Source organism: Hemicordylus capensis, chromosome 3, assembly GCF_027244095.1.
Source record: "Hemicordylus capensis ecotype Gifberg chromosome 3, rHemCap1.1.pri, whole genome shotgun sequence".
Lineage (NCBI taxonomy): Eukaryota > Metazoa > Chordata > Lepidosauria > Squamata > Cordylidae > Hemicordylus > Hemicordylus capensis.
Window position 1 is genome coordinate 66,593,630 of NC_069659.1, and position 18,631 is coordinate 66,612,260.

At 43.4% G+C, this 18,631-nt stretch overlaps 1 long non-coding RNA gene across 1 annotated transcript in view; it reads right to left on the minus strand.

Annotated features, from left to right (window-relative positions):
* The window catches only part of LOC128348856 (uncharacterized), a 45,299-nt gene extending 28,389 nt beyond the window's left edge, over nt 1-16,910 (minus strand). Inside the window, exon 1 of the long non-coding RNA XR_008318388.1 lies at nt 16,779-16,910. This is a non-coding gene — a long non-coding RNA (uncharacterized LOC128348856). The remainder of the gene's footprint in view (nt 1-16,778) is intronic.
* Nucleotides 16,911-18,631: the final 1,721 nt, after the last annotated feature.

An 18,631-nucleotide genomic window follows, 5' to 3' on the forward strand; every position in this document is an offset into this window, starting at 1 on the left:
CTAGAACAAGCCCCTGTGATCACAAGGAGCCCAGTGGAGAAGAGAACGTAAGTACAAATCCCTCCCTCATATTCTTGAGAAAGGCTGTTTGGACAGTTAAATAGCTGACCATTACAGCTGAGATCTATCCTTCTAATAAACTATCTCTAAATGTTGTAAACAGCCAACAAAACCAGTATGAAAATAGAAGGTCAGCAGGCGAGGGGGCACTTCCCAGTGTATTGCACAGAGTGCCATATGTATGACAATTTGCTCCATGGGCAGAAGTCATGGCTGTGTACTCGGTGCAAGGAGCTCCTGGCTCTCAGGGAACAAGTTCGTTCCCTTGAGAACAAGGTGCGGATCTGGAGAAACTCTGAGAGACAGAGAGGCATGCAGATGAGACCTTCAGAGATGTAGTCTAGGCATCCCACTCCAGGGCTGATAGCTCCTCTGCTGTCAGGGAAAATGAAGGTCTCAAGCAAGGAGAACATCGGTCTGAGGAAGAGGGAAATGCTCCTTTAGAAGGGACCCCTTTAGTGGAAGATAAGCCCATATCCTTTAGCACAGGGGATACTCCTCCAGGGGGTAGGGACTTCCCTGTAGTGGGTGATTCGATCATTAGAGGTATAGAGAGATGGGTTTGTGACCTGCGTGTTGACCGCTCGGTGACTTGCCTGCCTAGTGCAAAGGTTGCGGACATCTCACAGCATCTAGATAGGCTCTTAGGCAGTGCTAGGGAGGAGACAGCTGTCGTGGTGCACATCAGCACCAACGCTGTGGGGAAATATAGTCAGGAGGTCCTGGAAGCCAAATTTAGGCTGATAGGTAGTGTATTAAAGTCCAGGACCTACAAGGTAGCATTCTCAGAAATGCTACCTGTTCCACATGCAGGTACAGTGAGACAGGCAGAGCTGAGGGGTTTCAATGCGTGGATGAGACGTTGGTGCCGGGAGGAGGGGTTTAGATTTGTTAGGCACTGGGATACATTTTGGGGCAAGCAAGGCCTGTACAAAAGGGACAGGCTGCACTTGAACCAAGATGGAACCAGACTGCTGGCGCTTAAAACCAAAAAGCTTGCAGAGCAGCTTTTAAAATGATGCCTGGGGGAAAGCGGACAGGAGCTGGGCAGTATCTGGTTCAGCAAATGCCATCCTTTAAAGTGTGAGGGGGCAAAGGATTCAGATAAAACAGAAGGGGACAGAGCAGAACCACATAAAGAGCAGACAGAAGGCTGTGCCAGCTGCTCAAAGAGTCAAAAGAAAGATAGCATACATCAGGTGAGAGCTTCAGAGTATAGGTGCTTATATGCCAATGCCAGAAGCCTCCGAGCCAAGATTGGTGAGCTGGAGTGCTTATTTGTTAACACAGAAATAGATATAGTGGGCATAACAGAAACATGGTGGAACAGTGAGAACCAGTGGAACACTGTTATCCCTGGATATAAACTCTATAGAAGGGACAGAGAGGGGTGCCTTGGAGGTGGAGTAGCATTGTATGTTAAAGAAGGGATAGAATCAAACAAGCTAGAAAACCTAGGTGGACTGGAGTCCTCCACGGAAACCTTGTGGGTAACAATACAAGGCCGGAAAGGAAACGTGCTACTGGGGACGTGGTATCTCCCTCCAGATCAAAACGCTGACAGTGACAGCGAGTTGCAGCAGGAAATCTGGGAAGCGTCAATGAGAGGCACAGCTGTAATAATTGGTGACTTCAATTACCCACACACAGACTGGATAAATTCACAGTCAGGTAATGAGAGAGAGGTCAAATTTTTAGATACGCTGAATGACTGTGCCCTAGAACAGTTGATCTTGGAACCAACCAGAGAGAAGGCAACCTTGGACTTAATCCAGACCCAGGACCTGGTGCGTGATGTCAGTGTCATTGACCCTTTAGGGAACAGTGACCATAGTGCGATCAAATTCAGCATACATGTGGGGAGAGAATCACCAAGGAAGTCAAACATTTTGAATTTCAGAAGAGGAAACTTCTCCAAAATGAGGAGTATGATGAAAAGAAAGCTGGAAGAGAAAATCAGGAAAGTCACTTTGCTCCAGAATGCATGGAGTTTATGCAAAACCACAGTACTAGAAGCCCAGTTAGATTGTATACCCAAAAGGAGGAAAGGTACCACTAAGTCCAGGAGGATGCCAGCATGGCTAACAGGAAGCCATAAAAGGGAAAAAGACTTCCTTCTGAAATTGGAAGGCCTGTCCAAAAGAAGAGAACAGAAAGGAACACAAACTGGCAAAAGAAATGCAAGGTGACAATAAGGGAGGCAAAAAGAGAGTTTGAGGAACATTATTCTAAAAGTATCAAGGGGAATATAAAAAACTTCTTTAAATACATCTGAAGCAGGAAACTTGCCAGGGAAGCGGTTGAACCATTAGACAATGAGGGAGTGAAAGGCATTATTAAGGAGGATATGAAGGTTGCAAAGAAGCTAAATGAGTTCTTTGTGCCCATCTTCACGGCAGAGGATACTGAGCATATACCTGTTCCTGAACCAGGCTTTTCGGTGATGGAGGCTAAAGAACTGAGTAAGATAGAAGTGACAAGAGATGATGTTCTGAACAGTCTGGAAAAATTGAATAACAAATTGCCAGGGCCAGATGGCATTCATCCAAGAGTCCTCAAAGAACTCAAATGTGAAATTGCCAATCTCCTTGCTAAAATATATAACTTATCCCTGCAATCAGGCTCTGTACCGGAGGACTGGAAGGTAGCAAATGTAACACCGATTTCAAAAAGGGATACAGGGGTGATCTGGGAAATTACAGGCCGGTTATCTTAAAATCCGTTCCAGGCAAATTGATGGAAAGCATCTTCAAGGATAAAATTGTAAGGCACATAAAAGAACAGGCCCTGCTGGGAGTGAACCAGCATGAGTTCCGCAAAGGTAAATCTTGCCTCACAAACCTTTTGGAGTTCTTTGAGAGTGTCAACAAGTGTGTGGATCAAGGTGATCCAGTTAACATAGTATACCTGGACTTTCAAAAAGGTTTTTGACAAAGTTCCTCATCAAAGACTTCTGAGGAAACGTAGCGGTCATGGGATAAGGGGACAAGTACATGTGTGGATTGCTAACTGGTTGAAAGACAGGAAACAAAGGGTAGGTATAAATGGAAAGTTTTCACAATGGAGGGAAGTAAGAAGTGGGTCCTCCAGGGAACCGTACTGGGACTGGTGCTTTTAAAATTATTCATAAATGATCTAGAAGTAGGGGTAAGCAGCGAGGCCGCCCAATTTGCAGATGATACCAAACTCTTTCGGATAGTGAAATCTAAAACGGATTGTGAGCAGCTCCAAAAGGATCTCTCCAAACTGGGTGAGTGGGCGACACAATATCAAATGCAGTTCAATGTTGGAAAGTGTAAAGTGATGCGCATTGGGACGAAAAACCCCAACCAAGTATACGCTGATGGCATCTGCGCTGTCGGTGACTGACAGGAGAGGGATCTTGAGGTCATGGTGGACAGCTCATTGAAAGTGTCGACTCAGTGTGAGGCAGCTGTGTAAAAGGCCAATTCCATGCTAGGGATCATTAGGAAGAGGATTGAAAAGAAAACAGCTAATATTATAATGCCCTTATACAAAACTATGATGCGGCTACACCTGGAGTACTGCACACAATTCTGGTCACCACATCTAAAAAAGGACATTGTAGAACTGGACAAGGTGCAGAACTGGGCAGCCAAGATGATCAGGGGCCTAGAGAACCTTTCTTATGAGGCTAGGCTACAACACCTGGGACTATTTAGTTTAGAAAAAAGACGACTGCGGGGAGACATGATAGAGGTCTATAAAATCATGCATGGTGTAGAGAAAGTGGATAGAGAGAAATTCTTCTCCCTCTCACATAACAATAGAACCAGGGGCCATCCCATGAAATTGATTGCCAGGAAATCTAGGACCAACACACGGAAGTACTTTTTCACACAACGCATCATCAACTTGTGGAATTCTCTGTCTCAAGATGTGGTGACAGCCTAGATGGCTTTAAGAGGGGTTTGGACAACTTCATGGAGGAGAGGTCTATCATCGGCTACTATTTGGAGGGCTATAGGCCACTTCCAGCCTCAAAGGCAAGATACCTCTGAGTACCAGTTGCAGGGGAGTAATAGCAGGAGAGAGGGCATGCCCTCAACTTCTGCCTGTGGCTTCCAGCTGCATCAGGTGAGCTACTGTGTGAAACAGGATGCTGGACTAGATGGGCCTTGGGCCTGATCCAGCAGGGCTGTTCTTACGTTCTTATGTTCTTTAGAACACAACCAGCTTTTCTCCAGTCTGCATTCACAGCTGCTGTGTCTATGGAATTCATTTTGCATTCCCTTCCCTGAGCCTACACAAGCTTGTTCACTGCAATTTGTTATAACTTCACATTGTTTTATTTGTTCCTGCACATAGAAATATTAAGTTTTATTTTTGCCTAAACCTTTTCTAACAGGGAAGGAAAATATTTGGAGCTGTCAAGTCATGGAGTAAACTCAGTGCCTGACAACCTTGCTGAAATGATAAAATTACATTCATGCCAGCATAAAATATGAAGATGTGCTACATTTATTTATACAATGCAAGTCAAAGAGATGGAGGGAGGGATTGAATGTCGGGTGATTTATATTTTAAAAAACCCAATCTTGTTGATCTTTGATATCATATCTAACATTTTCTATCATTTGTCTTCATTGTCTCCCAGTGTGTGCCAAAATGATGAAATATATAATAAACGGAGATGAGCGACAGCATTCAAAAGCACAAGGATAACCTAAAAACATGGCGTTGATCAAAATTGAATGTAGGACCATTTCTGACATGTTTTGCTCCTGCTATGATTTCTGTGTATTCATGTCAATGCTTGGAAATGGGCCTTTTTGTCCTTAGGAACAGGCCAATGATCTAACAATTCATTGCTTTTTTAAAAACCCTCATCCAGTCGCGATTTTTTACACAAAGTAGAACTTCCTACTCCTGAGTAGTCCCATTGGATCCCCCTCAAAAAAACTTTTTTAGGCAACAGAACCCACAATAATTTAACATATTCCAGAGGAGTGCAGCCCTGACTCCCACATCCCAAGCATGGTGCCCTGTGTGACTGCACGGCTCACTGAGAATGTGAGCTCTCAGCTAAGAAAAACGAGCACTTCAAACCCACATTAATGGGGATACATACTTCAACAGCTCTTTCCCCAGCATTTCAGATGAAAGGACACGCTGTGACTGATCTAAAGACAATCTGGGAGTTCATCAAGTACATTCTACAGGGCGTTTTCCAGATTGCACGCTGCCACATGTCCCATAAGTGCCCCTCCGTATTGCCAGTGTTTTGACATCATGCTTGCTGCGCTGTCAGCAGGGTGCCGTCCATATATCTGATGCCTTGTTTTGAATTTTAATGATGCGTTATGGCCCTATAACGTGGTAATCACATTGTAGGAAGGTAGCTGTATTATTATAGGGAGGTGTTTTTTTTAGGGAGTAGCTGTATTTTTTCCGTTTAGCGAGGCTTGCAACAGAGTTTATGCATTGCAGCATGTTGCAGTATGGACAGTTACACACACACACACACACACACTCATTCTTGCTTCCTCCTCCCCCTTGCCGTGGGGAGAGAAACAGGCAGGGAGGAATCTCAGTTTTTCCCTTCTTTTCTCCCCATAGATCCCAAACCCCTCACCTCCCTCTTCTTCTGCTTGCTTCCAAGATAACTTGAGCTTGTCAACACAGAAGGGGAGGGGAGTACAGCTGAGCAGATTTCTGAATCCAACCCTTTCTAGTGCACTTTTTACTGAAGAGGAAGCCCACTGAACTAAATAATTTACTTCTGTTCTACTTACTACAAGGCAAATGGCAGGGAGAGCCCTTTCACTTACTAAAAGGAAGCCCATTGAACTGAATCATGATTCATTTACTTCTGTGCAATCTCACAGCCTCCACCTCCTCCCTCCTATTTATTTCATTTCATTTCTCTGTAGGCGTGTCATTTCCTGTCTTCCCCACTTGCTGGTTCGCCACAGGATTCCCTTTCGCTCCCCCCACAATAAACAGTTCCCTTGTTTTGTCACTCTAAAGGATCTCCTAACACGCCCCACTCCCCCTCTTTTTTAACCCCCCCCCATGTTTTCTTGTGCAAAACTGGAATGATGTAAGACAAAATTAGATTTTTGTTTTGGAACAGTGCTTTCCCCCTGCTGGCGGATTTGTTCAGGACAGCTATAAACTTGGCGGCATTGTTCCCTCTAACAAGGATTCTCAGATGTTGTTAACTACAACTCCCAGAATCCCCAGCTGCAGGGTTATGGGAGTTGTAGTCAACATCTGGGAATCCCTGTGAGAAGGAACACTGCTTGGCAGAGGGTGGGTGAGTTATCCCTCACCACAATTCTCTGATGGCAGGTTCAGATGAACATTGCCCTGCAAATGCAAGTACATCAGGTCTGTGGAAAGAACACACTTGAAAAAATGAGTCTGTAAGGACTTTTTAAAATGTTGTCAGAGATGGGGTGGGGAGGCTCTTATTTCAGTAGGGAGCACATTCCAGAATCTTGGAACAGCAACAGAGAAGGCCTGTCCCCATGTAGCCACCAGACAAACAGGCGGCTACTGCAAATGAACCTCTCCAGATGATCTCAATGGCCAATGGGGCTCGTGACGAAAAAGATGTTCTCTTAAATTCCCTTGGCCTAAGCTGTTTAGGGCTTTATAGGTTATAACCAGGAGGAGGACCTTGTTGCCCAGAAATATATTGATAGCCAGTGTAGTTCTTTTTGTATAGGAGCCCTACATAGAGTACATTGCAGTAGTCAAGGTGGGAAGTTACCAGCATATGTACCATTGTTCTCAGTGAGGTAGTTTATCTCAAGAAATTGACACAGCTGGCGTATCAGCAAACAAGGTCCAGGTATCTGTAATGGTTGTCAGCTTGGCAATCATTCTTCTCTCCTGCCATGTGGCTTTGTCATTGAACCTTAAATGATGTGCAATGTCCTCAAATCATTAAGTTGCATCATGGCACAGAAGTAGGAAGGCCCCAAATGTGCTGCCCACAGTGTGCCCACACCCACAGATGACCTCTTCCAGAGGTTTCATGTAGATGTTAAACAGCATAGGGGCCAGAATAGAACCTTGTGGCACCCCATAGGCCCAAGGGGTGAAGCAGGCATCCCCCAGCACCACCTTCTGAATATAATGCCACTGTATAACTGTGCCCCCAAGTCCCAACCTGCAGAAACAACCCAGAAGGATACCATGGTCATCCAAGAAGGCGACCAAGGCAGTTTCCATCCTGTATCCAGGCTGGAAGCCAGACTGGAAGGGATCTAAGTCATCAGATTCATCCAGTAATCAGATTCATCTAGCCCATTATTGTCTTTAAAAAAGCAACTATTTCACCAATACATAAAGAAGAAAATACCATATAGGGACAAACTGGACATAATAGTGGCATGATCCAAGACATCATGCCACATTTCCATACATACTATGCAACACTGAGTCTGCCTTGCAATGGAGCATTTGTGCAGTTGTGCAAGAGCGCTGTTGATCAAGATTGGAGAATTGCACATTGCAATTGCACAACAGAGGGTCATTATTTCCACTGGCCGTCTGTCATGGAACTCTATTTGCGCAATTCCTCAGACTTGCACAAGAAGGCAGATGGAGCACTGAGCAGTATGTCAGCCGCTATTATTGTATTGTATGATTTATGTCCCACCTATCTATTCAGATGCATATTCAAGGCTGTTCACAGTTAGAGAAATAATACAATAATAATTATGAACTAAAAATACAATTAAAATGATCAAAAACAGCAATAAAAGGGGGGAAACACAAAGAGGTCAGAACAAATATTTCAGTAAACCTTATTTGGGTATCTGGAGGGTTGCCTGTTTTCCAATTTCTCAAAATAAGTCTCTCGGGCACTAGAAAGTCATGACTCAGCCATTGCTGCTGCTCATACAAGAGGTCCCAAGTTGTGAGCGCTATATATGAGAAAAGCCATGAAGGAAAAAGAAATGGAGTTCTTGAAGGCAGGCTGGAAAACATGAACATTCCATGGCAGAATGTCATCGTAATAGGACCGTTTCAGAGCACACGTGTTAATGAAACTGTATTCAGTGCCAGCGCAGCCCCTTATAGATAGTCAAACTGGATATAATCATGTGGAGTAGCAGTACTGCAGCAGCAGGCAGCAGCCCAAGACATACAGGTTTCTTTAAATATTTGAAGAGGGCCTAAAGTTGTCCACTTGAGCCCTTTATGCAATCAGAAAAAGGGCCCAATGGACAACAAGTGGCTGGCTCCCAATAGGGTGCAGTGAACTGCTGATCTAAGCAACAGCCCTTTAAACTCTGTCAGTGCAGCTTGCAAAGGTTCTGTGGTTACTAAGAGCAGTGGTGCACTTAAGTAATTTTGAAGCCTGAACCTTTCCCTGCTACCGCCATTGGACACAATATGCCCCCACCCACCCACACACACACAAGTTAAGCATCATCACCTAAAGGCCTTTGGAACACACCCCTCCCCCACTGCCTTGATAGGAAGCTGCCTGATACTGAGTCATACCCTGGGTCCATCTAGCTCAGTATATTCTCTGCACTGACTGGCAGCAGCTCTCCAGAAGTTCAGAGGCCCTATCCCCGCCCTATCTGATGATGCCATGGATTGAACCTGGTTACCTGAGACCCACCTCTGCAGGCAAAGCATGTGCTATTTTACAGAACTTGAGCCCCATCCCTAACAGACAAACCTATACAACAGTTAACACAGATTAGAGATTCTAACATAAAACACCGGATAGCAGAACTGCACAAACAACTGGTCAAAAGGAACCATGCTGGTGATGAACACCAAGGCTGAAAGATAAGTGATCAGCACAAGGCCAGCCATGGTAGAATTTTTTTTTAAACTTCCTCTTGTTAAATTATTGTGAATCATCAGCTTTCTGATGATCTACCTAATGACCTACCTAATGCCTGCCTGCTTCTGCTTTAGCATGCCACAGGGCTCTTTGTTTTTTCAGCAGCCCCTCTGCTCTGTTTCTCACCCTCTCCCATCCTGTGCTGCTCTTCTACTTTAGATGTTAGCCAGTCCTCAGCACCAGTGTGCCATCTAATGTACTTCATCCATATGCAGAGTGAGTTTTGTTCTGGGCAGCAGTATCAAGGCAACGCGTGCAAATTTTGTGTGCCACTATAGATACGTGTGTGTGTGTGTGTGTGCACGCACACACACACACACACTCTTTCTCTTTCTGTTATCACAAATAGGAAAGAAATGAAAAAATGTATTTTGCCATTTTTCCTTTCTTCCACATTTGCAAGTATATCTCAACCAACTGATGGAGAACAGATTCAGTCCTGAACACAAAATCTCTTGAGTTCATCCCAGTGAACACAGGTTTTCTATGGAGTCAGTGCACATAAGATTCCATAGGTAGAATCTTCATAGGTTCCATGAAGAACCACTATTGAATGGTGTGTGTGTGTGTGTGTGTGTGTGTGTGTGTGTTTAGTTTGCGCCAACCAACCTTAATAATGTTTAGCCACTCTACTACTTGTTTCGTAGCTAAAATGAGTTCAGTCTCCTTTGTCTCCTGCACTCAGTACCCCACACAGTTAAAAGCCAGTGTGGTGTACTGTTTTTAGAGTGATGGATGAGAACTGGGTTCAAATCCTTCCATATTCAGCCAGGAAGCTTAGGGGATAACCTTAAACGAGATACTCTCTCTCATCCCAACCCACCTTACAGGATTGTTGTAAGAATAAAAGTAGGAGGAAAAAATCATACACACACTACCCTGAGCTACTTAAAGGAAGGGCAAGGTACAAGTGTCAGAAGAAAACACACATATGCACACAACATGTATACATGTGCACACAACATATGCATATTTATGTTGACCTTTAGCCATGACTTCCATAAAGTCATCCCACTCAATGCCATTTTTGCCAGACAGAAAAAGTCACTCACTAGGAGAGAAAGGCAGCAAATAAATAAATAAATAAATAAATAAATAAATAAATAAATAAATAAACCCCATCAACTGATTTGCAAAGTCTTGTTTTGATACAAGACTTAAAAAACAAACCAGCTCTTTTACTCAGCAGCTTTAGCCCCTTATCGAATGGATGACTCAGCCTGCAAGATCCCAAAGTTGAACACCTCCACTCCACTTAACTGCTGCCTCTGTGTCCTCCCTTTTTTCCTTTCTTGTGGTATCTGGCTGGCTCCCCCTTTACTTGCTAGTTCCTTCTTCATCCTGCTTTCCCTCCTTCCCTCTCCATTCAGCCTCTCATACCTTGCTTCCCCCAGCCCCTTTAACGACCCCTTTCTCATCTCCCCCTTTCCCTCCCCGGTTGTTCTCCCTACCTCAATGTTTGCTTTTTTAAATTCCGGTTTCTTTTGCCTTCCTCTGTTCTTGTGAGTCAGAAGCCAGTACCAATGCAGGCAGCTTCCAGCCAGCAGCTCGTCAAACCTCCACCACTCCCTCTCGCCACCGCTGTGGCTGCTGCCTGCCTCATGAATGCTGTTCCTCGGTTTCCCTCATGAATGCTGCTGCTGCCTGCCTCATGAATGTCTGTTCTCAGTCTCTCCTCTTGCACAAGTGAGTGAGTGAAAGTCTGTGCACAGACCCCGGCCGGAGCAGCTGTGCTGGAAGGCAGGCAAGCAAGCAGGTGCCTGGTACTGCAGCTGGGCTGCATGGCCAGCTGGCCGGCCAGCCACACAAACACACACACACACACACACACACACACCAGAAGAGAGACCAGGGACTGGTGATGGGGACAATATATTTGGTGGTGTGTCCCCCCCCCCACCCGCAGATCTTGCCTTGCATGGCCACCTGCCAGTTGCAGTGGAGCAACATGGGTGCTTGCCACCACGGAAGGACATCTAGGCCCCCAGGGAGATAGCAATAGCAATAGCACTTACATTTATATACCGCTTTATAGCCAGAGCTCTCTAAGTGGTTTACAATGATTTAGCATATTGCCCCCAACATTCTGGGTACTCTGGGATGTTTGGAGGCCACCCCACCCTACAGAGGACCAGACCAGGCCTGGGCCTGGAGGTCTGGTCCAAAGAGCGCCCCTTAGAGGAGTATAACAAGCCATGTCAGCAGGATTAAAAGGGGCTTGGAAGCAGTGAGCATGCCTGTCACTTAGATCAGGGGCTCACTGCACAGTGTATGAGCCTTTCTTCAAGTATGAACCTTTCTTCGGGTAGGCTTCCGTCAGCTCTAAATACACACACATACAGGTCAGCCTACCACTATGAATTTGCTCTGTACCTTTTGAACAAGGATCTCATTTGTCTGAACTACACAGAGTTCTGCATGTTAGCTGTACTGATGTCCAACATGTATGAAAAAATAGCATTAATGAAAATTCCGAAGTAGAACAAGGAATTGATTGTAAGAGATTTTCATTGATTAGGCAATATAAGACTTAGCAGATTTTATCCCCAGATTTCTTATGGTCAATTTAGAAAGTTTTATCGCTTCTCCTGTTTTTTCTTTTTCTCTTTCTTTCTTTTTTTGCTTTAAATGTAAGGCAAAGCGTATTATCTCTTAACATTATCCTCAGAAATGTATAAAGAGATGAATAGATTCGGGGACTGGTCAGAGAATATTGGATCATTTACTCTTAAGTCATAATTTCTATAATGGAAGCGTGTCATCTGAAAGTTTATGTCTGGAGAGATAATCAATATATAATGTTTATATTAGCTTTCCATCATGAGATATGGCACCTGATTGGTGATGCATGAAGAATCTACAGGGTCATTCTGAGTCTGCTCATGGAATCAATTATATCCTGGGTTAACTGCTCTGAATTTACTTCAGCTTCAGATCAGTTTACATGTTAAGTGGGTTAGCTAAAGAATGAAGAGAATCAGTCTCTCTTGTTAAGATGAGGAACTTTTTGTCAACCTCCTTTAATCCTAGTATAAGGTCTAATATAAACAGTTTGCTAGGTATTCATCTCTGTTGGATGGTGTTTATAGTTTAATAAAGACATGTGTGAAAGTCTGAATATATTAAGCATATAGATAGGAATTGCTTCAAGTTCACCACCACTGAATCTTTATTGTCTAAGCAAGACCTGTGTTAAGACTGCAGTTTGGCTCATGCTATGCAGTTTTGGTGATGTTTAAGTTCATAGGCTGACATCCTGACTAACAAAGCACTAGTGCAACAAGAGAAACATTGGTGCTTTTGAAAAGTTCGATTAACTCAGCTCTACTGCTGGGAACAAATTTCAGTGACCTGCCCTTCCCCAGAAAGTGCTCTGTGCCACCCAAAAATATTCCCTGATGGTCTCACAGCCCTTGGGGACATATTTTTGAGTGATACAGAGGGCTTTTCAGTTAGGGGAAGTAAGTGAAACCCCCCCCCCTTTCATACACATAGAGGCTGTGCACACAAGCAACCCTACCCAGCACTGGGATCAAGGCTGACCCTGGAGCTGCCTCACCCAGTATCTATCTATCTATCTATCTATCTATCTATCTATCTATCTATCTCGCTATTTTTATACTGTCTGATATGTACATCTCTAGGTGGTGTGCAACATTTAAAATAATAATTAAAAGTTAACACAGATTAAGATACACAAGACACAATAAAAACAATAGTATAAAACTGTTATTAAAACAATTAAAATTACTAAAATGAATTCTAATTAAAAGCTTGCAAAAACAGGAGAGTCTGAGGGTTTTCCTGAAAACAAACAGAGAAGGAAATGCTCTTATTTCAGAAGGGAGCATATTCCAAAGCCCTGGGGCAGCCACAGAGAAAGCCCGGTCCTGGGTCAACACCAAACAAGCTGGTGGCAACCATAACAGGACCTTTTACCTGTGTTATAGGGCACGGGCACACCCTTTACCGCAGATCCAGGGTTGTGTGTATGCTCAGGCTGCGTGCCTGAGTCAGGTGCCTAGAGTGCCCATCTCCCCAATGCACCTGCTTGTCACACAGTGCATTGTGGGATTCCTGGATTCGGCATGCAGCCCGATCATACACAGAATCAGGTGCCTAGAGCATCACATGGTGCATTGTGAGATTCCTGGAGTTCAGAAAAAGAGTCCCAGGCTCCAGAGATCCATGCTGCATGGAGCAGCACAGATCACGTGCCAAAGACGAAAGCATCACTCATCTGGGGAGGAGGTAGTTTCATCCCTGTGTTCCCCCCAGCCTACCCTCTGCTGCATGAACGGTCATGTGCATGGCCTTACGTTCTAGTGCTGGTGCAGTGTTGGCCAGAAACTCTTTAGAAGCACAGGTGCCACACTGGTATTTCTCCTGTTGTACCACTGCTTTGTTCATCAGGATGTCAGTATTCTTCACCATAGGAAGCATTTTCCTTGTGTGTTTAAATGTAGTTCTATTTTTAAAATATTCAGCCCAGTGTTAGGCAAGTTTAAACCTTTTTATTTCAGTGACACACTTACTTGGGACTAAGCCCCTAGAACTCAATGGGACTTACTTCTGAGAAAACATGCATAGAATTGAAGTGTTAAGTCTACCTCCCTCTCTCTGAATTGTGACCATAGTTATCTGACTAATGCCTTCCAGATAATGATGTAATAACTCCTCAGACTCAAGCTGGGGCACTATTATGGATGCCAAAATCCACACTTACCCAATGTAAGCCCACCACACCATTTGCTTTAGAGTCAGCTTGAATCTAAAAAAAATTTTTTTTGAAGAAGCCTTTTATCCAAACCAACCCTCTCTCATCCGACTCCTTAAACCTGTTTTGTTTCAGCTCCAGTAGGGTGGGGTGGGGTGGGGATCCAACTTTATACCCCGCTCTTTCTCCTGGTAAAATCATGGCAGCTACATGTGGTTCCCAGGTAGTCTCCCATCCATACACCAGCACAACTTCGTCCTGCTTAGCTTCAACAATGTATCTTATCAAATAGGTGCCTTCAGGTAATACATTGAAATTCTTCTCCTGAAATCTAATTAGATTCTGGCTAATTAGAGACTGTCTATGAGGTAGAGCAGGAGTTCCCAACAAGGGGTACCAGTATCCCTAGATGTACTTGAAGGGCTCCCAGGGGGCTACTCACAGGGGGGCTACTCAGAACTCTTCTGCCTCCTCACACACTGCAGCTTTAATTATATTATGTATATGTATGTACATACGTATGTGATACACGCACAGAATCTCTATGGGGTACCTGAGCTGAAGGTTTGCCACAGAAGGAGTATACTTGTTTAAAAAAAGGTTGGGCTGCCCTGTACTAGATAGTCTCTTGGCAAAATCAGGAGCTCTTCATTCACCTTCTTTAATCTAAGTATAAGGTCTCACCTGAATGCAGAATCTGTTTTTGTGTACATGTTTGGGGGTGGATCTAAAAATGACTGGAATGCAGTGGCCTTCCATCATAATTTTGGACTGAAGTTCCTCCCTTTCATGCAAATAATTTGTTTGAGTTGATGAAGCCTGAAAACATAAAGTATTTCTGGATTTTCTGATTTGCTTGACTTTGGGTGTCACACTTCGGTTCAAGACAGACAAATGATTCTAATTTAAATAATCTGCATGGTTTACTTGAGAGCATGTCGTAGGGACTGATGGGCAATGTATAGTCTTTTTGCTTTAGCACTTGCTACAAAGCATGGTCAAAGTCCATGACCAGAATTTTGGTCAAGTTCCAAAAACTCAGAATTTTGCAGTTAAAGAGATGATGGTATTCCTAGGGACAGAGAACTGTGGCATAACTGCCGGGTCACACGCATATTAGTGAGGGGGGAGAAAGAATACTGATTTTTAACAAGGTGTTCTAGTAAGAACTAATCTGTTTACTTTCATTTCACTATCTCTACAACTGGACTAAATTTGGTTCAAATCAAAGTCCACAAGTTAGAACTCTAGCACCTCAAATGTTTACACATCTGCCGTCTTGGATTGGGGTGGATGACATCATTACAAACTACACCATTGAGGTGTCCCTGTGTGTCACTCAATACAACTGTACCTCATTTGGTTCAAATCGGTTAGAAAGTCCACAAGTGAGCCCAGTTGCATCTCAAACCTTTATGCATCACTATGTTGAATCAGGGTGGATTACATCATCACAAACTATGCCATTGGGGCATCCCTATGTGTCCCTACAGCTGTAGCAAATTTGGTTCACTGCAGTCAGAAAGTCCACAAGTCAGCCCACTTGTGTCTCAAATGTTTATGTGTCTGCCATCTTGAATTGGGGAGGAGGACATCATCACAAACTACATAGCTGAGGTGTCCCTTTGTGTCCCTACAGCTGTAGCAAATTTGGTTCAAATCAGTTAAGCGGTTCACAAGTTAGCCCACTTGCACCTCAAAAGTGCACACGTCCGCCATATTGAATGTGGGTAGATGACATCATCACAAACTATGCCGTTGAGGTGTCCCTATGTGTTCCTACAACTGTACTCAGTTTGGTTCATTTTGGTCCAGGCATTGCAAAGTTAATATGCGGAACCTATACAGATGCAGATGTAGACTGCATTTAGATAATGTATTGTAATGGTTCACACTGCAGCTATCAACATGTCTTTTCATTATCTCATCTCATTTATTCCCTCTGCCTTCCCTGTCCACTTCATGGATCTCTTGCTCTTGCCTAAATAAGACTGATTCCTCTTGCAGTTCATGGTCATTTTGCTTCACTTTATATATTTTTCTCTATATCTGTGTGTCTTTTGTGTATGTTGTAGTGTGTGTATGAGAAACACTTCATGCACTTGAAGTGGGTTCTAGTCCATCAAAGCATTTACCACAATAAATCTGTCTTACAAGTCTCTTTTCCTTTCCTTTCCTTTCCTTTCCTTCCTGTTGCAACAGATTAAGACAGCTGTTTCTCTGGAAGTTGTCCTTTTCGTGCATCCAACATTGTGCAGGAGCCGAAAAATGGACTTCTAGGCAAGAATAATTGGTTTGGATACTTAGAGTGCATCTGCACAAACATGTTTGTAGGTGATTGCTACTCTGATTGTATTTGACCACTGATTACCCACAAATAATGCACAGTATTGGGGCACACAGAGATATGGCGAAAAATATATAAACAGTGAAGCCAAATAGCCATGAACTGCAAGTGGTATCCACAAATAATGTACCGTATTGGGGCCAGTTTGCATATTGATCACTGCTCGTCCACACCCTAGGAAGATCAGCATGGAGAAAAGAGCTACTGCTACACCATGGCATATCAAAGTGTGAGGTTCAACTAGAAAGAAATGTAGATTACATGACATTATTCCAACTCTGAGAAACCAATCAATAATTATAGGATAACTTCATATGTTATGAATTTTCTTTACAGAAAAATGCTAAAGAAAAAACCCCACATGATGATCTACATGTAGTTTCCGTGCTTTTCCCTACACAAAAGTGCCTTTCTGGAGAGAAAATTCAGAATATCTGAAGCAGTTATCAGACAGTCAGAGCTCCCCCTCCCCACCTCCTCAAATCCTGCTGTATCTTGGAATATACAAGCATTCTCACAGAAACCAGCTGCTGCAAGGCAAACAAAAGGGCTGAAACATGTTATTTTAAAGCTTAGGGAACCTCTTGGGATAAACAGTCTAAATTATCAGTCCTATTTAGGCAAGAGCTGCCTTCATCAGGGCACACACATGGACACACGGAATGCCGGGTGATCTCACAAGCCTACTGGAAAGTAGGCTAAAAACAAAGCTGTAATGGAATTCATAATTCATCCCATTGCAAAAGAGGAGGATTTGCAGATAAGTGCAGGATTTTTAAAACTTCTTAATAAGTTTCTAAGACCATCTTACTCACAGTTCACATGCTCCATTAGATGTCCATCCTCCTTCCTAGCACTATTTGACTATCTGGCCAATGCTGAGTGTCAGGGGTGTAACAAGGCTGGAGTGGGCCCAGAGACAAAATTTTAAAATGAGCCCCTCGTTGATACACACATACAAGAAGGGAGGCAAGGAGGGAGGCAGGGAGGGAGGGTCGAGAGACAGAGAGAGAGATACTAGCCAGGTCAAAGGAAGAAATACGAAGGAAGGATCATAATGAAGGAAGCTCTGCGGGTTTGGGGGAGTCATGTGACTTGCCTCTGGGGGGGCCCTCAAGGCGTGGGGGCCCCCAGGCAGCTGCCTCCCCTTGCCTAATAGTAGTTACGCCCCTGCTGAGAGTGGACCTCACACAATTTTCACAGCGCCAGCCATCACTTGAATTCTGAGAAAAGCCCCTCCCTTTACTACTTAAAAGTGCTGACCAGCAGGTGGCACTGTGAAAATCGTGTGAGGTCTGTGTTCAGCTTTAAAATTCTAGCAGCTTTAATATTCCTACATTTTTGTACTGTCTGGAGAGACTTTGGAACAGCCATGCTGTGGAACAGCCACTTGTAAAACCATGGGTTATGAAAAGGTTGTAAAGACTTGGCTTTTTACCCAGGCTTTTACATAATCGTTTTTACTGCTGCTTCTGGGTGTTTTTATTTCTTGTATTGTTTTATGCTTGTTTTTATATGTTTTTATACTCTTAGCATGTTGTTTTTATTGTGTTTTTATTGTATGTTTTTAACTTTTGTAAACCACCTTGGGGCTATATTTTAACGAAAGGCGGTATAAAAATGCAAAAATAAATAAATAAAAAATAAATAAATAAAGGTATGAAATTACTGTGCTGTTGCAGGCGTCCTCTGTTTTTTCACCATTTATTGTCCTAGAAGTTTGGCTGAAACAGACTCAGAGAGGTGTTTTCCCTCCTTTGCAACATATTCTACACAGTGCTGATTTGAGTAGAAGGACATCACAGCAAGAGCCATTATACAGATAATAAAGATTATGCCCCAGTATGTTCCTTGATGTGTCTAGAGAAATCACAACCAATTCACCTCCTCCTGCCATTACTGAAATTTGTCCCTGGAAATGTATATACAGAACCTTATACCAGGAGATCTCCAGTGCTCATCAGTAGAGCTCTTTTTTCATCACACTCAGAATGTGGTTGATTTCACATTTTCAAGGAGCTATAGCTTCTTGAACTGCACATTTAATGCTAATTAGTACAAAGGTTCATTTTATGAACCCATTCATTAAACTGAAAGTGTGTTTATTTTATGTTACTTGTACTGAGCATATTTCATGACTAGCACAAAATAATTAACTAGGACATGATCCAGCCAAAGTGAAGCACTTTTAATCTCTATGGCTGACATCCAGAGCAATAAACTGCATGTGGGAGGACATTGCACTAACCAGTTGTACTAAGTCTGGAGTGTGCGTTCCAAACTAGAGGTATTCAAGTGCAAATCTGCTTGCAGTTGTGCAACAGTTGCATAACTACAGCACACATTGTTTGTTCAGTTGGAACTTTTTTCTTTCTTTTTTTGCAGGAGCACTACAACGCAATTCTGCAAATCCCTGTTTTTACAACAGCCATCTGTTTGTGCTTGTGCAACAGTGCTCATTATGCATGTGGTTCCTTGCGCTGGATGTCAACCTTTGATTTCAAAAGGAAAGATTTAGGTGCATGCTTAACTCTCCTATTTAAATCAGTGGAACACACAAGTGCATCAGTACTGGCTGGATAGTGCCCCTAATATTTAAAATTTCTCAACTTAGTTACATTCTTGTGCCAGTCTTTTCTAGTCCTCAGTTGAGAGAAAGGTCCATGTG